This window comes from Tursiops truncatus, chromosome 15 (assembly GCF_011762595.2).
Source record: "Tursiops truncatus isolate mTurTru1 chromosome 15, mTurTru1.mat.Y, whole genome shotgun sequence".
In the NCBI taxonomy this organism is placed as follows: Eukaryota; Metazoa; Chordata; class Mammalia; order Artiodactyla; family Delphinidae; genus Tursiops; species Tursiops truncatus.
In genome coordinates this window covers 51,189,822-51,211,939 of record NC_047048.1, presented here as the reverse complement: position 1 = coordinate 51,211,939, position 22,118 = coordinate 51,189,822, and the positions used below count along the sequence as shown (strand labels likewise).

At 40.4% G+C, this 22,118-nt stretch overlaps 1 non-coding gene across 1 annotated transcript; it reads left to right on the top strand.

The window, feature by feature from the left end:
* The first annotated feature begins 21,685 nt into the window (after positions 1-21,685).
* TRNAE-CUC (transfer RNA glutamic acid (anticodon CUC)) lies at positions 21,686-21,757 on the top strand. The gene has a single exon. It is a non-coding gene; the product is annotated as a tRNA-Glu (tRNA).
* The last annotated feature ends 361 nt before the right edge of the window (positions 21,758-22,118 follow it).

Below are 22,118 nucleotides of genomic sequence, written 5' to 3'. Positions count from 1 at the left end.
TCTGAGGTTTCACAAAGACATATCCAATCTGGTAATGTTTTGGTCCTGAGGCCCTAGCTTCCTGACTCTTCTCTGATTGTACTAACTCAAGTTGTTATTATTTGATTCTGAAGGAAGTTCCATTATTTTTACAGGCTTAAAGCCCATGATGGTAGAAAGCTAGGAATTATGAACATTTTAACTCCTTACTTTTCTCATGACTTTGTCCTCTACCTGTCAGTATTGAGTTTCCTTAAGCCAAGTTGATCCTCAGGATGTATGTATTTTAAGGGTTTGGGATATTTGATTTTATTTCCTAACTTGTATTCATGTCCATGTGGAAGAAAAATTACAGCTTATTTTATGATTGTATGTTGTATGCCATTAATTGTTGACTGTTGATAATGTAGTATTTGAATCAATACTATGTATTTTGGGTTTTTTTTTAAACATCTTTATTGGAGTATAATTGCTTTACAATGGTGTGTTAGTTTTTGCTTTATAACAAAGTGAATCAGTTATACATATACATATGTTCCCATATCTCTTCCCTCTTGCATCTCCCTCCCTCCCACCCTCCCTATCCCACCCCCCTAGGTGGTCACAAAGCACCGAGCTGATCCCCCTGTGCTATGAGGCTGCTTCGCACTAGCTATCTATTTTACGTTTGGTAGTGTATATATGTCCATGCCTCCCTCTCACTTTGTCACAGATTATCCTTCCTCCTCCCCATATCCTCAAGTCCATTCTCTAGTAGGTCTGTGTCTTTATTCCCGTCTTGCCGCAACCTAAGTGTCCATCAACAGATGAATGGATAAAGAAGATGTGGCACATATATACAATGGAATATTACTCAGCCATAAAAATAAATGAAATTGAGTTATTTGTAGTGAGATGGATGGACCTAGAGTCTGTTGTACAGAGTGAAGTAAGTCAGAAAGTTAAAAACAAATACCATATGCTAACACATATATATAGAATCTAAGAAGAAAATAAAATACTATGTGTTTTTTACATTAATGTTTCTTTTCAGCTCTGTTGAAGTGTAATTGACGTATAAAGTTGTAAGGTATTTAAAGTGTATGTTGTGGTGATTTGATATACATACACATTGTGACAGGATTCCATCCATCTAGTTAATTAACATATTCATCATCACACATGTTTATCTTTTTTTACGGGGAGGTGGGGGGACCGTGGTAAGAACATTTACATTCTACTCTCTTAGCAAATTTCAGTTACACAATACAATACTGTCAGCTATAGTCACCATGTTTTACATTAGATCCTAAGACCTTATTCATCTTACAGCTGAAAGCTTGTAAGTTTGTGCCCTTTTACCAAGCTCTCCCTATTTGCCTACCCCTCAGTCCCTGTCAACCACTTTTCTACTCTCTGTTTCTATGAGTCTGACTCTTTTTTTTTTTTTTTTTTTCAGATTTCCATGTATAAGTGATACCACACCCTATTCGTATTCCTCTGTCTGGCTTACTTCACTTAGCATAATGTCCTCAAGGTCCATCCATGTTGTCACAAATGGCAGGATTTCTTTCTTCCTCATGACTGAATAATATTCCACTGCATATATATATACCAGATTTTTAACTATTCATCTTTAACTATTTAAGTTATTTCCCGGTCTTGGCTACTGTAAATAACTCTGCAATGAACATGGGGGTACAGCTACCTCTTTGATATTCTGTTTTCATTTCTTTGGGTTATACACCCAGAAATGGGTTTGCTAGATCATTTTGTAGTTCTAGTTTTAATTTTTTGAAGAAATTTTATATTAATTAAAGTTTTTTAAAATATGAAAATGCTAAAGTATTCCCTGACTCCTCAGCTTAACTAGGCACTGTCCTTGTAGTTAAATCGAGGAAAACAGATTTCCTCTGTGAGATTCTTTTTCTTTTTGTTTTCAAAGTCGTTCACTCACTCATCCACCATCCCTTCATTCATTGAGCACCAAGTGTGTCCCAGAGGCTGTACCAAGGGATACAAGAGAGAGCATGTCCCAATCTCATGCCTGAGTGGGTTTTGCAGACCAGATAACAGACAACAGGCAGTGCAAGGCTGAGAGTAAGTAGAGTGCTCTGTAGAAGGCAAAGGCACCTGGTGGCCCAGACTGAGCTCCGGGGGTGTTATCAGTTCTCTCTCTCTCCTTGCCTCTCCTCCTTTCCTTCCTTCCCCTCTCCTGTTTCTGCTCTCCTCTCCCTGACCCCACAAAGCATTCCTCCCTCTCGGTGTGTCAGCATCATTTCATCTTTACTCAGATATGCTTCCTCAATATGGCCACCCACTGCTCATATGCATCTTGCCCCAGTTTGGCAACCCTAGTAGAAAGAAAATGTCTTTTTGCTCTGTGCATGTGTAAATCCAGGAAACACTCTACTGGGCCCTTCTTAAGTCACATGTCCATTTTTTGGACCCATCCCTGTTGCCAGAGCAATGAGGCACTATTTTTGGCCTGGCCTGAGCTATATTATTTTCTGTATGAAGGTGGGTAAGGTAATATGATTGTGAATTCCAAAGAACCACCTAGAATAAAGAACACAAATTTCACCATACCCTTTACTCACTTCTGAGTACTTATCACAACTCAAATAATATTGTTGTGTCTTAGTTGTTTGTTAACTGCCAGTTCCTCTAGAACTAACATTCATGAAAGTAGAAAACGTGGGAAATATTCTGCTACTGATACATACCCCAGAAGTTTATATTCTTATTCTGCCTGAATCTTATCTCTATATCCCTGTACCCTAGCACCTGGCATAGAGTAGGCATTTAATACATATTTCATGACTGAATGAATAATTGATTCTATTGATTTACTGTACTTGCCTGGAATGGTCCTGCTTTGTATCCTGAAATTTTCTGTTTTAATTCTGCTGGAATCTTCGCATCTTTTTGGACTAAGGTATTAGGGTGCAGTGGATGAGAGAATAGGATTATGCTGTGGATTCAGGCAGATGTGAGTTTGAATCCAAGTTCTATCACTTCCTACCTGAGTGTCTGATTCCTCCATAGGACTATGAAGATAATGTCTACTTTGAACTAATAATTTGGTAATTAAATAAGGTAATGATGCAAAGTGTTTATTATTGTTCCGTGGTGGGTTTAAAACAAGTTTGCAAATTATTTGTCTCTCTTCCTGTTGTGAGACGGAGACTAATTCCCCTCCCTCAAAGATGGGCTGACTCTCTAATGATTCCCCTCTAAATGACAGAATGTGGTAGAAATTACCCTGCATGACTCTCCATGTGGGGTAACACAGCTTTGGAGCCCTGAGCCGCATCTGAGAAGTCTGACCACCTCAAGTGACCGTGTTGGAGAGATGGAAAGAGAGAGAGACCCACCCACTCCAGCCCACAACAATCTGTATCCTCCTGGTCCAGGCACCAGGCATGTGAGTGAAGGAGTTTTCAAGTTGACTCCACCCTGTCCGCAGCCTGACTGCCCAGCCACCACCAGCCTGCAACTGCCTGAGAGGTGGCAAACAGAATCGCCCTGCTGAGCCCAGTCAACATCCGGAAGCAGGGGAGATAATGATCATAAACAGTTGTTGTTTTATGGCATGAAGGTTGAGTCAGTTTGACACAGAGCAATTTATAGATAATAAGAATACTGGCTGGATAGTAGGTAGCCAATAAATAGCAACTTTAAAGTATAAATCATAAACCACATACCACCATCTCTGAACAGAGTGTATAAATAGGTACCAAAATAAGGAGGCAAATATTAGGGTTAGCTATCTTCAGCAGTAATTCTCACTTGTTGTAAATAAATTAGAGTTGGCTTTATACTCTGCATATTTGATTTAAAGTAACAGGTGTGAGACAATGTAGCCCAATGGTTAGGGTCACCAGTTTTTGGAGACAGACCACTCGGCTTCAAAACTTACTGTTATTTCCTAAGTGCATGACCTCAGATAAGCTGCTTGTCCTCTGTAATATTCAATTTTCTCATAAAGCAGGAATTCTCAAGGTATTTTTGTAATAAGCATGAGATTGAATAATTCACATAAACTTAGCCCAATGCTTGGAAAACAGTGCCTGGTAAATGTTAGCTATTATTATACTGGCTATTATTATACCAAGCAAAAGCAACCTCCTGGGCCAAATGGCCATGGACTTCTGAACCATGAGATATGTTCATGAAGGAGAGAGATAGAGACCCACCCACTCCAGCCCTCATTAATTCCAAACTGTCACCTGGAGATGACAGTCCACAAATAAAATGTGTGCTTGATAAAATGGCCTGCAGATGCCATCTGAGGATAGCTAAATTACCCTAAGGTAACAATTAACATTCTATAGCATGTTTTTATTATGTTTTTTATTGGATAATATTGTTGTTGCCCAAGCTGGCATTCTCATTGTGTCACATTCTTCTGGCTGTGAATTTTCTCCTTGTACTTCATAAGCTCTTTGAGAATTACATGAAAATGTTCATTTTCCTAGAACAAAATGTATGTCTATTGTGAAATTCTTTCATTTAAACTAGTGAAATCAGAGCCACAGAACATTAATTTTTAGAATTCTGCCCTGTAAGAATAGATTATAAAGCTTTGCTTTACTCAAATGATGCTTCAGATTTAAGTGGCCCTCTGACATGTGTTGTTCTTAAGTTTTGCCATACATTCATGCTAGAATGGAGGAGCACACAAATATTAACAGTGCAACTCTTTTTTTTTTTCTTTTTATAAATTTATTTATTTATTTATTTTTGGCTGCATTGGGTCATCATTGCTGCACACGGGCTTTCTCTAGTTGTGGCGAGCAGGGGCTACTCTTCATTGCAGTGCGCGAGCTTCTCACTGTGGTGGCTTCTCCCGTTGCAGAACACAGGCTCTAGGCACGCAGGCTTCAGTACTTGTGGCACGCGGGCTCAGTAGTTGTGGCTCATGGGCTTAGCTGCTCCATGGCATGTGGGATCATCCCAGACCAGGGCTCAAACCGTTGTCCCCTGCCTTGGCAGGCGGATTCTTAACCACTGCACCACCAGGGAAGTCCCAATGGTGCAACTCTTGAATGTACATTTAGTGTTTTAAACCTAGGGCTATACCTAGATATTTGGTAAGCTTATAGCTTCATATCTCTAAGTGAAATCAGTTTTTAAGTTATTCTTCTCAATGTTCAAGGTTTGCTTCTTACTTTTTGGCTCCAGTTTTATCCCTCTTGTAGACAAAAATACAATACTACTATTGAAAACTGACAAAGTAGATGAACAAAGGAAGTGACTCAGCAAAGGGAAGCCCCAGGAGTGCCCTTCTCTCGACCTTTCTTTCCCTCTAATTCTTTCTGTGGCTTTGAAAACAAGAATCTTGTCTCCCTGTCTTGCTGCCTCTTTCTTACTTCTTAGTGTACCAAGTGGGAACAATGGCTTCTCTGCAGGGAGCAGATAAATGTTGATACCCTGGGATGAGAGCTTTAGGATGGTGGATGTTTGTGCAGTCATTTTATAGGCATTACACATGGACATATGACATGTTCCTCATGACAGGAGCCCTGTTTTCTCTATGACAGGATACAGGAGAGGTGGTTTTATGTGCTGCTGTATCAGGAGACAGTTTTCTGAGTGCTTGTCAATGGGTGATATGTAAAGGGGAATAAAAGTTTAAATACAATGTTACTGAGGTCTCTAAGTTTTTTGAGATAGGAATATATAGGGAAGTTTTAAAGATGGATACTTTTGATGTTTGAACCATCTGACTGACGCCTCCTCATAAGAATATCGAGTCAAAGAGAGTGCAGGAAAACGCCTTATGCAGGACAGCATGCATCGGACAGGCACAATTTACGTGCAAAATATTCTATTTGTACTTTATCCATCATGATAACAAGCCTCATTGTCCAACACCGGACTCAGAGGAAACATATACTGTATTCATCTGAGGATCTGACACACGGTAGGTCCTCTTTCTTCAAACCCTACAGTACTCCAGCTCAAGAAAATGACAGTGGAACCCGTGTCAAGTTTGAATCTCAAATTGTCTCAAAGCACGAGAGCCTTTTCAGTACAAAGGGGATTACAAGGGAGGGCTTAGATTTTATGGTTGCAGGAAATTAAGAGGAAAATGCCCTTGAAAGGTAGGAACTGTAAACAGGATCATAATTTTGATTCCAGAGTCTGTATTTTTACATCCCAGCTGAAACAGAATAAAAAGGATAAAGAAAATAAATGTATATATTTAGAGAACCAGTTTGTCAAAATATATTCAAATGTGTTATTAGCCAGAGTTGTTTTACAAATAATAATAATAGTAAAGATAACAACATACACTTATGCAGCACTTAGTCTGTGCTAGACACAGTTCTAATTGCTGCACACATATAAATTAATTAAATCCTCAGAACAATCCTCTATTGATTAATTAAATCCTCAGAAATGAGATATGAAGGGCATAAGTCAGTTTTCCAAGTTCTCACAGAACTGTGGTTTAAACCCCAGCATTGCAGCTCCAGAGTTTGTCCTCTTAATCGCTGTAGGTGTGTTGGCAAAGCTTTAATTGTAAATCCATGAAACAGATGAATCAAACACCATGAACTGCCACATGCAGTAGATTATTCGGTAGATTATGCCTGAACATAATGACCAGAGTATAAAAAGTCCAAATGGAACCTCCTAATAATAAAGGAATTTACTCATTCAAAAATTCAATCCTTATTTAATAACTGTGAGGGACCCTGAGGACACCAGAACAAATGAGACTTCCTTCCAACTCTCAGAGGGACTCAGTCAGTCTTCCAGGGAGGACAGACAGATAAAATGAGGATTTAAATACAGGGTCGTATGTACTAAGAGGGCGTGTATCATGGGAGTATAAAGGAGAAGCTCCTGGTTCAGATGTTCCAGAGTAAGGAAATCAGGAAAGACATTCTGAAGTAGGTGACCTCCAATCAGAGATCCTGGGAAGACAGGACTTTAAGTTATGGAGGAGAAGCTGAGGGTTTGCAGGTTTCGGAGGAGTAAAAGAGTCCAGATAAAGAGGGCAGCATAAGAATCGGGCACTTCTTTTCCAGTACAAAAAAAAAAAGAGTTAAATTTTTAAAAATATTTTGAATATATGTGTGCATTACTTTAAATTGGATTCAATAAAGTTAGCAACTACTACCCTCTTGTTTCGGCGTGATGTCGGAATAATAAAGATTATGAAATGGTTATTCCTTTTTTTCCTCCTTATTTCTAGAATACAACACTTTAAGATGTGATATTTCACATCTGTGTGTGTGTTAGATGTGTGTTTATGCCCATGAGTTAATTATTTAAAATCTTTGGGAATTTTAACACCATGTCAACGCCTGAGGCCAAACCCAGGTGATATATATATGTAATTATATATACACACACATATACCTTTGAAGAGATATATATATATTCTGCCCCAACATAACTCATATAAATATTCTTTTTTACATTATGAAACGAACATCCATCATGTCTCTGTGTAACCTCGTTTAAAAGGCACAATTTTGTTTATCTCTGAATGGCTATATACAACCACTAAAAAAATTCCAGCAATGTTTTTAATTTGTTTCAGTTATACAAGTGGGCGTTCTATTTTGTAATCAACAAAAGACCACATTGATAGTGAAACTACTGAGAACATTTTGTGAATTTTTTTTTTTTTTTTTCGGTACGCGGGCCTCTCACTGCCGCGGCCTGTCCCGTTGCGGAGCACAGGCTCTGGACGCACAGGCTCAGCGGCCATGGCTCACGGGCCCAGCCGCTCTGCAGCATGTGGGATCTTCCCGGACCGGGGCACGAACTCGTGTCCCCTGAATCGGCAGGCGGACCCTCAACCACTGCGCCACCAGGGAAGCCCCATTTTGTGAATGTTTAAAGAATGTTTTTTGAAGTTTTAGCAAAGGCCATCAAAAGCAACTGCATGTTTCTTTTCTGTTGCAAAAAAAACTTGTACAAGTGAAAACTAAGACACGTCTGAGACCGTGCTAGTAGTCATCAGGACTGAAATCTCTCTCAGAAACCCCAATAGGTGTAAAAGTACGCTCTCGCACCCATGCAGTGTAGGGATTCATATAACCTGGCTGCCGTCTACCTCAAATTAGCATGACCGTCTTAAGTTAACGTTATTCCCTATGACACTGGGGTTTAAAGGAGATCCCTTAACTTCTTAAAGCCACTAAGACATCCTCTAGGTTTTTTTACTGCTTGATAATTTAATCATAAAGCACCAAGCAGTGCAGCTACTGAATAATTCTATGAGCAGTGCAGCTCATAGAATTATATATTTTAATGTATTCACTGTATTTCTGCATCCTGAAGGATGTTTTGGGCATCTTGTTCTATTATTTCTACCCAGCAATCTTCTAGGCAGAGCAACATTGGTGTGTGCTGTTGTGTCAGTCTACATAACTCATTAAAAAGAAATGAGAAAAATTCAAGAAAGTAAAAGAAAATCCTGACCTGTAAGTGTGTTTCATGGGCTGAATTCCACTGTGGTTTGTATGCATATTAAAATTGTGGTTTCATTTCCTTATTCAGTATTATTACGAATAATAAAATCATGGGTAGAAACACAAAGGTGTGAAGGGAAAGTGGGAAAGCAAATTTTACTTTGTGGAAATACCATTAGAACAAAATTGAAGAGTGTTTTGAAGAGAGATGTAGTTATATTTATGTAACAGGCAAAGGTACCTGGAAATGGACACAAGACCATTTTCATTTTCTGCAAAGATTACTGTCTCAAAATAAAGTCCCAGGCACCCCATACCTCGTCCAACCAGATCCTGTTACCTTAGAAATTTGTGTCGGTGACTTCTGGGTATCCTAGGGGCAATATTCATGATTTAACTGAATATAAAATTGCCTCATTCATTCTGCATCACTGGGTAAATTAAATCTTTAGGTAATGGAATCCTCTCCCTTTCAACTACAAAATTTTTTTTTTCTTTTTTAATGATGTTACTCTACCGCTCAGGGTCTCAGTGGCTCCATATTACTTGGAAGTAAAGAGGCTGAACTCCTGATATATCCTACAATGACCCCTTTACTGTCTTTCTAGCATCTTCTCTACCATACTTTAAAGTCTATGCCCCAGCCATGCAATTGTTTAATGATTCTGTATCTTTATTAACACTGGCACCTCTTACTGAAGTCTACCTGATGAAATGAAATTCATATTTTAAGGCAAGACAAGAAAAATTTAAGCAGCATTTTTTTCTCCGCCCATTTGGACCTCCTCCCTTCCCTCTAGTGTGCATTGTACATCTGTGTTATGCATTAACCAGACTTCCCCAATGGCAGAAATACCTGCTCAACCATGAAGATCAATTTTTCTTTTCCTGGAGACAGCCACTTACCTCCTTACAAGATAGCATTCCTTTCTGAATCCCGTAAATGTTCACAATGATTCACCACTCACCTTGTGCATGCAGACATCTTTGGTGAACTTTATGTACAATGCCAATTTCTCATTTCCCTTAAAGATAGTGATTGGTGCAGAACAAACAGGCCAGATGACCTGGGGAGACGCTGAGTTGCACCTAATGGATGTTTTTAGCTTAGATACTGACTTATGACCTTATTAATGATACTTGCTATGTTATTTGTATGCTGCCTATTGTTTCTTGCACTACCAAATGTGTGACTGAGCCTCAGATAAAATTAATGACGATTAGGCAACTTGACCAAGTATATATTCCTATAAGATCAATGATTCTAAGTGTAACTCTAGATATGGGAAGAAGCAACAAGAGGGAACCATTTCCTGGACCATAACAGACATAAGACAGGTGGTCCAGAGGCTTTGGGCCACTGTTAACGGGACCTAGTCCAGTAATAGCACATTGAGTGACCTATCAACAAAATCCTTGTCTGACCTGGGAATGAGCATTCCTAGCGCCACAGGACAAATCGGTCAAGAAATGACTCCCAAATCTTGGTCGAAATTAAGACCAAAAGGGAAGGGATTGTCAGATAGAGAATGTTGCCCACCCTCCGGTTCTACAAGGATCAAGTCATTAGCACTGCAGTCACTGACCTACAACACACCCGGAAAGGAATTCAAGGTGAAGATTAGGATGAGGCACTTTGTGCTCTGGGAAAACTGACAGAACTGGCCCGCAGATAGTTAGATATTTTCAGGAGAAAATTTTATGAACCCAGTGCCTTTCATCTTCCCATACTTAGAAAGACACTAAAACCATCAACTAAGATATCTGTTCCTCGCAAGTAGCGGCAACCTTCTACCAAGATGCGTACTTGATTGCACATACCCCTTTGCCAAAATCACGTATATACAGGCCTCCCCCTTTACCTCTTTGCAACAGTTCTCAGAGAGAACTGTCTCCCAGGTTATAATCCTCACGTTGGCTCAAATAAAAATTTTCATTTCTTTCTTAGATTGATGATTAATTTTTTCATTGAGATACTGCTTCTCACTCCTTTAGTTCACACTTAAATGATCCTAAGACCTCTCTCTGCCTGCTCAGGGCTTGTGTTTGTTTATTTTCCCCCATATTTTCTGTTGTCATCTGTTTCGCTCTTTGCTTTCTCCAGGACAGTGGAAGCAAAATTTGAGCTTGCATCAGAATCACCTGGACGGCCTGTTGAACTGCCAAAGGCTGGACCCCATCCTCCATATTCCTAAATCCAGTGCACGGAGCTGGATAGGAGCTCTGCATTTCTAACAGGTCTGTAGGGCATGCATGTGCTGCTGGTCCAGGATTATAGTTTGAGATCCAGTGCTCCAGGAAATCACTTTCCCCCTCTTAATTGCTCTCAAACTTCCAGTAGACTTTAAAACCAGGTAACTCATACCCCCAGTTCTAGGCTCTTTTCTTGGCAGTGCAAGGTAGAGGAGAAATGACCTGTAGTTAAATGAGCTTTTATTCCATCTTGATCATTCATTTTTGTGGATTCTGACTATAGCTTCAAATTTTTACAGTTATCCACCATGCAAAACTCACCCATAGGACATCTTTGAACAAGTGTTCTCAAACTTTCATGTGTATAAGAATCTCCTGCGGAATCTTGTTTACAGTGCAAATTCTGACTCAGCTGGCCTGGGGTGGGGTCCAAGATTCTGCATCTCTAACAAGCTCCCAGGTGATGCTCATGCTTTTGGTACATGGATCACATTTGATAGGTAAGGTGTTAGGGTGCTTTCAAGGGAGAACTCCACCCAGACCAGTTTTCGACTTTGTTAAAAATAAGATATTATGCAGAGATTCAGTGGACACTCCTAAAGGTCAAACATTTTGCAGATAGTAATGGTCTTCTGCGAAATCCTTGTGATTGCTTGGTACCTTGTTTTGCAATGTATGTTGCCCTCTTCATGTTGTGGCCATAGTTAGGTGGCATTTGTCTATAAATTCAGCCTTGAAGCAAGTCCATGGCAATCAAGTGAGCGCCAAATACCAAGAAGGGTCTCTTGGAGGGACAACACATGGTTGCCAATGGTCTTCTGTCACCCTCTGTGATATTCTACACACCAAGAGAATTTGTTTGACAAAACAAAAAGAGCAGTGTTCTCCCACCCCCACAAAGTAACATGGCATAGCAAATTCTCCTCACTCTGGAATTAGGAGAGCATTCTCTTAGTTTCCTTAGAAGCAGAGCCTGAGCCAGGCTGCACATAAGTTATCTAGGGAGTACTCTCGGAAGACACCTGTAAGAGAACCAGAAGTAGGCTAGAGAAGGGGTGGGCACCGAACAAGGATGTGGTCTCAAGACCCATAGCCTGAATCTCATGAGTGAGGCTCAGGAGCATAAATTGCACCACAGAGTTGTTTGCCCGTGGGGCAAAGGGACTGAGCTTTTGTGATCTCTGACTAGTCATTGGCCACTTGAGGGTGGGAGAGTTAACCTGCCAGGCTTCTCCGGGCAAGGGGGCTCCCATCGGCCAAGGGCAATTCTCCAGAGATGGGTGCAGCTGTGGGTCATTATCAGCAGCTCTCACCACCGGGATGAGTGTACAGGATGGTAAAACGGGGTGTGAGCTGGGCACCAGTTGACACAGATCGCTTCAGTTCAGAATTCTCCCCAATGACATTGAAGTTAGAGGCAAGCAGAGATCCAGAGAGATGTGAGACAAGCAAAGGGCAGTCCTTGTTCATGACACAAGAAACATGGGTACATTTAGGACCCAAAAGTGAATCTGGAGCACCAGGCAGGAACTCGGGGAAATAGGGAGATGCCCTGAGTTCCTCTTGGCCTAACAATGCAGTCCTGTTCTTCAAAGACTTCCCCAAGAGAAAGCTTGGCAGGGCTGTGGGCCTTCTGTAGGGGTTTCCTATCACGTTACCTTTTAGCTGGCTTCACCTTCTCCGAGTTTGTTTTCTCCTAGGAAATCAAAGAGGACTTCTGTCCTATCACATGACAAACATTTTATATTCTTGGCACCAGCCCAAGAGCCAGCAAATGCCAAGCTCCCAGACTTTCCTAAATGAAAGATTCCAAAACCTAGAAAATCCTTTCCAGGGTTTTTTCTGGTGGGGGGGGGGGGGGTGGGTAAAAAAGAAAGAAACTCTTTACATTATTTTTTTTAACCCAGTGTCTATGCATTTTAAAGTGAATTGCATTTATTTTCTATATCATACCTTTCTAGTTTTAAACAAACTTATGTAAAATAAGGGAGAATTTATTTTTAAATGACTTAACAATAGGCAATGTTTTGTCCCCAGGATATACACATTTTGAAAATCATTTTTGCACTAAAATTGTGTAATGTTTTCTAGTCTTGGAATGCAAGTACCTTGGGGAGCAAACACAATGTATTCAATCTATTCACCACCTTAAAATTAAATTTTAAAAAAGGGCAGAACTCTATTAGTATGGAGTGAAAGACATTGTCTAGACAGCTTCCTTCAGGCAGAATAAACAGTGGCTGGCCCAGCTGGACGCTTCGCTCTTTGGAAGATGGGCTGTCATACACAGCTGAAGCCTCGGGAGGAGGGGGTAGCTGGGGAGAACTGCCACATCCTGACAGAGCAGGAGATCTTCAGGCTTCTCTGTGTCCCCTAAGGTGGGCAGTGCTACCTTCTGCTGTAATGACAGACATCTGTATCCCTGGAGCTGGAGATTCAGAAGCACATTCATTCTTCATTCCAGATTGGGACTTAACAGATGCCAGATGGAACTCCTGGTCTGCTCTCCATCCTGCCCCATCCCCAATCCTGCCCAGTTCAGTGAAGACCCATTCCACCAGTCTAGCTGCCCAGACCAAAATAATTTCAGCCATCTTTGCCTCATTTCTTTTTCTCACAGCCCATGGCCAATCCATTAGCTAAGCTGTTGGCATTACTTCTAAAACCAGAATCTGGTCATTCACACCATTTTACCATGGTTGTGGCCCAAGTTGCCACCATCTCTTGCTTGGATCATTGGGGTTTCTCCCTACATGGGTATCTCCCTACCAGAGCATCTCCTTACTTCTGTACTTGGCCCAAGGCACTCTTAACAGGGCAGCCAGAGTGATCCTTTGAAAACATAAATCAGATCATATCACAGTCCTCTGCTCAGAACCCTCAGATTTATACTGAGCCTTGAAAATCAGGTCATCTTTCTGGCATCCATGGAACCTATTGCTTATAGCTGAACAGTAGCCATAGAAGATAAACTGCTCAGACCCTCAAGCTTCTCATTCTTTTAGAGGAATCAGCTGAATCAATTGTGCATTCAATGATTAAGAAAAGCAAAATGTAACCATTTCCAGATTCCTGGGTCATTCTAGCTTTGAAAAGCTCTTTAGGGAAATACTTGGAAAGCTGAGGCTTAAAGTGCTCTGTTGCTTCAGAAGTTCTGGTGATAAATATTTGTGACCTGTGCAAAATTAGGCATCAATACTGTCAGTCATTCCAATCTACTCAGGAAATTTGTCCGAAGGGAAAATGCAGTGAGCTATGTTGAGCTGGTAAGAGAACTTTCCAAGTTTGAGAGTATCCACAGGGTAAAACTGTTCATGAGTACTTAGGAATAAAATAGTCTCATATGTGAATTTACCATATTTAATTTCCATTCCCCAAATGATTGGGCATTTAATTTTTTTTCTAAAAGGAAAGAGTCTGTATCAACCACATTGACCTAATTGATATTTATAGCCATCTTACCCAATAACTGCAAAATGCATATTCTTTTCAAGTGCAAGCCAAAGATCTCTTTTTTTTTTTTTTTCCGTACGCAGGCCTCTCACTGTTGTGGTCTCTCCCGTTGCAGAGCACAGGCTCCGGACGCACAGGCTCAGCGGCCATGGTTCACGGGCCCAGCCACTCCGTGGCACGTGGGATCCTCCCAGACCGGGGCACGAACCCGTGTCCCCTGCATCAGCAGGCAGACTCTCAACAACTGCACCACCAGGGAAGCCCTGTATATCTCTTGAGATAGATTAAATTCTGGGCATTAAAAAAAACAAAAACAAAGAAACAACTCTATAAATTTCAACTGATTTAAATCCTACAGAGTGTGTTCTATGGCCATGATGGAATTAGATTAATAACATAAAATAGCTAGAAAAACTTCAAATATTTGGAAATTCAAATAAATAACTCACTTATAAATAACCCAACAGTCAAAGAAAAATCACAGTGGGTATTTGAAGAGATTTCAAACTGATTGATAAAAGTAAAAGTCTAAAGGAATTCAAGTGAGGAAACTTTTAACATCAAACTCCAAGATAAAAGTAATGATTAAAACCTACCTAAGGTTTGTATAACACTTTACAGTTTACATATATTGTGACATCATATAGTCATCTTCACAACTGCTATAGGGAACATGTTAATATTCACGGGCAGGACATTAAACATCTCCACATTTTCAAGGTATCATAAAAAGGCCTGTTGGTCTGCTGATTGACCCATGGAGGGGTGATCTTGGTCCTTGCCCCAGCTTCCAGCCTGGCCCCATGGTCTCCCCCCAATCAGCCTCCACTCTCTCTGTACCTAAGCTGATTCTGTTGCTTCCCTTGCAATATATCATAACATTCAAGAATACTTGTGCATGGACTTGTGTGTCTATCTCTTTGTTGGATAGTTTAAACCAAGGTTAGCTGTGACTTAACCTCTACAACTCAGTAAATGGGCCAGCAAATACCGAATGCCACACGTGGCTTGTGGCTTTCATGTTGGACAAAGCAGAAGCAGAACATTTCCATCATCACAGAAAGCTCTATTTGAAATTGCTGAATTCAGTTCAAGGCCAATGCTTTTCCATTAATGGCAGCTTTTGCTATTTGAACAGATTTGGTACTGAAAAACTTAATTCCACTTAAAGTAGTGACCACATTTTCATAAGAAGTACTGAAGAAAGGGCTTGATATTGACATAAGCCTGAGAAATGAAAGGGAAAAAAATCATGAAAATAAATGTATTTCATATATTTTTAAAAACAGGTTAAAATGATAGTTTTGTGCTAGTTTTAGAGCAGAGAGTGAATAAATCAAATTCTAACTGTAGCATATAAGTAGTTATAAAGAATTATGTGTGATTAAGCATTCAAATCACATTTGACTTTCATAGCATGATCATAAAAAGGCTTTTTTTTTTTTAAATTGAGGGCTTCACCAGTTTTTCCATTGGGTTCTCTTAACTTGATATTTTAATTGTTCACCTCTAAAGTACGTATTTGATCAAAATCACGTTCTCGTTTCTCTTCTTGTTAATCCTGTGAACATCTCATTTAGCAGATTTGGGGGAGGGGGTCAAAATTCATCAATATCACATTTACTGACATCATAAAATTTGGCATCTTTTACCAGATTTTTAATTCCTTTGGCAATTGTTTGTAATCCAGTCACATAATATTATTGAATGTCATCCACCACACGATTGAGAGTAGAAGATAATGTTAAACAAAGAGAAATGTTTGATTCCGAATTAATTTTATATGTAGTCACATGGGCTCCTGTAACTGCAGGGAGGTAAATCATTAATATTCAGAAAACAAGCATCTCTCCCCACTCCATCCTGTGACTACTTCAATATGAAACATTCAAAACAAAAGAAATATGTGATTTAATTAAATATTATATTATCAAATGAGTGTCATCTTAGGAGTCATGCATATTATGGCCAAGACTGCCTGGGTTCACTGATGTCCACGCTCTCCTCTTCCTTCTAGACACACTGCACTCCCCAACCCCCTTGCAATCAGGTGGATCCATGTGACTAGTTTTCACCAATGGAACGTGAGCAGAGTAATGGGGGTCACTTCTGGGCTAAGGTAGTGAAGCATGGATGAATATCTTCCATGTTGTCTTGCTTCCCTCATCTGCCAGCCAAGTGCAAAGGATCCAGGGAAGGACTCCAAGACCCTAGGCAATGGTGGTTCTCTCCCTTAAGAAATAAACCTCTTTGGGTTAAGACACTGAGACTTTAAGGGTTTTAAGTTATAGCTAAGTCTATAATTAGACTTAATTAGTGAATAATACCGTGGGTAAAACCATACACTGAATTGGTATATCTATAAGGGGGTTATGTTAAATGGACTGAATTTGTCCTGGAATTTGACAGATTTTGAACAGTTAATGGTCCATTGCACAAGAATGGATTGAGTACTTATTCTATGTTTATCAGTACATGGAGCATGGCAGGAAGTATCTAGAGAGAAGAAGCTGGAAGAGGAGGATAAATAGTTATTGAATCCACGTTCATAATAGCTCACCCACCTTCATTCTTTTCCTGGGTCATTGGTAGCAGCCACTCATTGCTCTTCCCGAGACCACAATGGCCTAACTCTAATCCATTCTTTAAATCACACCACAGTGGTGTCTCCAAAGTGTCAAGCTAATCACATAATTCTCAATTTAAAATCCTTCAGGTGCCTCTCTTTGCCTTTGAAATAAGTCAAAATCCTTATCACAGTTTACAAAGACCTCCCTTCATGATCCAGCCTCTGCTTGCCTATCCAGCCTCATTTCTTGTGACCCTCCTGCCCCTTCTCTCTGTGTTTCAGCTGGATCAGGAGCTGCTTGAAGTCCCTTGTACAAATACATGCTCTTGGAAACCACTGTGCCTTTGCACATTCTGTTCACCCTGTCCACATTCTTCTCCCACTCACTTCCCCAAAGCAGAATAGTTATTTCAGCTCTCAGCTTGGTATTGTCTGTGTTAGAAATCCCTCCCCTGTGTCCCATTACGTATTGTATCTTTCACTCACCCCTGACTGGGCACCGCATCATATTTCCTTACTCTATCATAGTCATGTGTATCTCCTACAATTTTATGAACTCCTTTAAAATGGTGTGATTGCCTACTCTTTACCTTTACAGTCTTATATTATAGTCTTGTCATAGACAACATGTTTGATAAATGTTGAATGAATACATGATTAAATGGTATCAGCATTGTATATGGTAGAAACGCATGCAATAGAGTTCAATACAAAGTGATATATACAATGAAATTCTGAATTAAATGATGTTAGTTTCCAACTTGTATTCTATGAGGAATATGTTCAATAGGCAAAAAAAAAGTCTTTGCAGTTGTGATAAAATTAAGCATTTTGAGATTGGGAGATTATTCTGGATTATTCAGGTAGGTCTTAAATGCATTCTTGGAATCCTTATCTATAAGAGGCAGCAGAAGGAGATTATCCACACACAGAGAAGGCAGTGTGAGGACAGATCAGAGAGATATTTGAAGATGCTGTCCTTGAAGATTGGAGTGATGTGGTCACAAATCAAGGAATGCCAGCAGCCACCACATGGTGAAAGAGGCAAAGAACAGATTCTCCCCTAGAGCCTCCAGAGGGGGGGCAACCTACGGACACCTTGATTAAGGTGATACTGATTAAAGACTTCTGGCCTCCAGAACTGTGAGGGAATACATTTTGGGCTACCAAGTTTGTGTAATTTGTTACAGCAGTCACAGGAAACTAATATAAGGCAGGAAAAAGACAAGGTCTATGTTTCCTCAATTATTAGTAAAATATTCAGGAAACAGGTGAAATTTGAACTTGACCTTGAGGTAATTGCTATATTTTGTTAGGTTAGATGTTAAAAGTTCATTCCAGACAGAGATGGATAGCTTTCACATTAGCAAAAGTTTACAACTTTGAAGGAGAATAATAAGGGTATAAATTACAGTAATGCTAGCTGCTGTAACAAATAAACCTAACATTTCAATGGCTTAACACCTTAAAATTTTATTGCTGTCTCACAGAATCCAGTGCAGATGTTGCAGTCAGTATGTGGTGGGTGCTTCACTCAGTCCCTGAGGGACTCATGCTGATGGAGGCACTGCCGTTTCCAACATGTGGCTTTTACAGTTGCCCAGCATATTAACAAAAAAAAAGCATAGAGAAACCTACATGGGAAACCTTTATGTTTCCAACCTGAAACTTTTGTGAACATTCCTTTGTCTATTATTATGGACTGAATGTTTGTATTCTCTCCAAACTTCTATGTTGAAATGGAATCCCCAACATGATGGTTATTTGGGGGTGGGGCCTTTGGAAGTTAGTTGGGTCTTGAAGATGGAGCCCTCACTAATGGGATTAGTGCCCTTATAAGAAGAGGCCAGAGAATTAGCTTTCACTTTTTCTGCCATGTGAGGACACAACAAGAAATCAGGAGTGTGCCACCTGGAAGAGCATTCTCACCAGAATCCGGCCACACTGGCACCCTGACTCAGACTTCCAGCCTCCAGAACTGTGAGAAATAACTGTCTGTTGTTTATAAGCTACACAGTCATGGTATTTTGCTACAGCAGCCTGAACTGGCTACATTTCAGTCACACAGCCACACGTAACTTCAAAAGAGACTGGGAAATGTAGGCCATCTGGGAGCCCAGAAAGAAAAGAGGAAACAGATTGGAGAACACACCGTCATTCTCTTGATGCTCAAATATTTACTTTGATTTTCTTCCCACACAAGAACATATTCCCTCCCCAAGGAAGACAACTCAAAGCTTCATTCAATCACTATAGTCAGCTGCATTCCAAGATCACAGGTGATGGCAGAGACTACACCATCCAGAACCCAATGACCTATCATATCAAATGACCTATTATCTGAAAAGACAAGTTATCTGCAAACTCCCACAACACACACTAATCAATGATCCAGGAGGGACCGAATAAATGTTCCTTTCATGAAAGGGACACTGGGAGACACACACAGAGATCATGAGATCCTGATCAGCAGGCATGGTGAAACCCCTCCCGCAATGAGTACCTTGAGGGTTGGGGGAGTACTTGATAGACCTTGATTCTGCCCTCTGGGAGCAACCCCCATGTCCATGGTCCCATGTCTGTGGATCTGCCCTCAAAGAGTCTCTTTCTTTCTTTCGTTTTTTTTCTTTAATTAGAGTATAGTTGATTTACAATGTTGTGTTAGCTGCTGTACAGCAAAGTGTATCAGTTATACATATACATATATCCACTCTTTTTTAGATCCTTTTCCCATATAGGCCATTACAGAGTATTGAGAAGAGTTCCCTGTGCTATACGGTAGGTCCTTATTAGTTATCTACTTTATATATAGTAGTGTGTATGTATGTCAATCACAGTCTGCCAATTTATCCCCCCCAGTAACCATAAGTTTCTTTTCTACATCTGTAAATAGTCTCTTTCTTTTCCATAAACATCCATGGCCATATCCAAGGTGCCCAGAGAGTGTACCTTCCCTGGGGATACACAGCTTTCATAGCCAGATTCTAGCTGGTGCTACTTTCAGGTCTCCGAACAATGTTTTGTTTTGTTTTCTTTTTCCCAACACATACTTAATAAGCTTATACTCTGCATGAGACCCCATGCTAGGCACAGGTACAGTGGTTTAAAAGCATAGGCAAGGGACTTCCCTGGTGGCGCAGTGGTTAATAATCCGCCTGCCAGTGCAGGGGACACAGGCTTGATCCCTTGTCCAGGAAGAACCCACATGCAGCGGAGCAACTACGCCCATGCGTCACAACTACTGAGCCTGCTCTCTAGAGCCCACAAGCCACAACTACTGAAACCTGCGTGCCTAGAGCCCGTGCTCCGCAACAAGAGAAGCCACTGCAATGAGAAGCCCACACACAACAATGAAGAGTAGCCCCCACTCGCCACAACTAGAGAAAGCCCACACACAGCAATGAAGATCCAACACAGACAAAAATTTTAAAAAATTAAAATTATAAATAAAATAAAAACACAGGCAAAGTCCCTCTTTTCATGTATCTTACCTCCTAGTGAAGGAGATAGACTGAATGTTGTTTTAAAGTTCAAACGCTACAAAATTTTTCAGTCTTGGCTCACAGTTTTTTTTGGCAATGCAGTTGCCTAAAAAATTTAGTACACTCACGTCATTACATAGTTCTGGACCTAAACATAGATCTCAAATCTGTTTTTCATTACTTTTTGTCCTAGCCCCCATGCCTTTCTCTTTAGCTAACGGCAGCTACTTTGAGGCCATGTGAAACCATAGGCTCGAGGTGAGAAGGTAAGGCCATTTATCTGATCTTTGTCTCTGACTGAATCTCTTTGTTCAATGATGAAGTCTTCCTGGAACTTTCAGAATCAAAACCTTTCCAGTTTTACCTACGTGAAGGTCCAATCCTGTAATAGGGATTCTTTCAATTTCCTTTGATATTTGCATTGAAACCAGCTATTACTTGTCTAAGCCTATTGTGATCTTCTAACAGCTTGCTAAAATCTATCTGCTGTTGCCAACACACAAACATGCTCACTTTTCCATCTACTTTCACTAGAGCAGTGGTTCTCAGAATTTGGTCCCCAGAGCAACAGAGTGGGCACCACCTGAAAGTCTTTTAGAAATGCAAATTCTCAGTCCAGATCTACCAAATCAAACACTCTAGGTGTGGTGCCCAGGAATCTGTGCTTTCACAGGCCCTCTGGGTTAGTCTGATATACAGCTAAACTGAGAACCATTGCTCTGTGGCTACAGGAATGGGCCTTCCGTGTTATGACAGTGGAAACTTACATGGTTGGAGCAGGGAGTTCATGGTGGTAGTAGAATAACACAAAATCATAAAAAGAAAGAAGGGCAATCACCCAATATGTTAAGGTGATTATTTTCAGATATTGAGAAATTCAACATGGTTTTTCCTGAACAAAAAATTTTAGGTAAGAATTACAGGCTCTTCGAAGATAATCCTGTTCTTCTGTGATCTTTGTGCAAGCAGTGGGCATTAATGGTTTCACTTTATATGATGTCATTGCAGATGCTCCTATTTCCTCCAGGATCAGTTTCTTCCCCATTCTGTGTGGCCCCAGGAGTATTGTCTGTCAATCATGGAATTCCATGCCTTTTGTCAAAAGGGAAGGTGTATGTATGACTCAGGCCCAGCTGAATCTGGTAATCTATCTCTGTGACATTAGCAATTATTATGGGGAAGGACATGTGACACAAGCATGATCAATTGGAGTCTAATCAGAGCTAGTAACTAACTAACACTTGGTACTGAAGGCCACAGTTGTCTGCTCACCTTTCCACAGGTCAGCTCCAAACTCATCCTTTATGGTGACCTGAGCCAATAAGGTCCCTCTGCTTTAAGCAAGTTTGAATTGAGTCCTCATATATACAGCCTTGGTAAGATGCTTGACTTCTTTCCTGATGTAGCTTAAAATCGAGTCCTAACCTTCTTCTATAACATCTCCACTAGAATGGAAAGGGAGGGGAAAGGCAATTTCATTTAGTATGAAGCAAGTAAGCCTTTCTCACTCTCTTTTTTCTTGTATTTTTTTATAGTTTTAAAACATATGTATTCATTGTAGAGATAAGTAAAAACAAGAAATGGATGGAAATTCCCTGGTGGTCCAGTGGTTAGGACTTGGTGCTCTCACTGCCATGGCCCAGGTTCAATCCCTGGTCAGGGAACTATAGGATCCTGCAAGCCCTGTGGTGCAGCCAGGAAAAAAAAAGAAGGAAAGAAGGAAGGAAAGAAAGAGAAAGAAAGAAAGAAAGAAAGAAAGAAAGAAAGAAAGAAAGGGAGAAAGAAAGGGAGAAAGAAAAAGGAAGCATTACATAAAAAGCTCATTTAAAAAAAATCAGTATCCGCTGTGCCACTAAGTCTTATCAAAGCTCTTCTACTATTTATGAATTTGGTGCCTCACCCAGACACTCAGTTGACATAAGTGATGACTGTTCATAGTTCACAGATGCATCATTCTCTGGAGAATTGCCCTTGACCTATGGGAACCAATTTACCTGGAATGGCCTGGGAAGCTGTGCCTTTTCC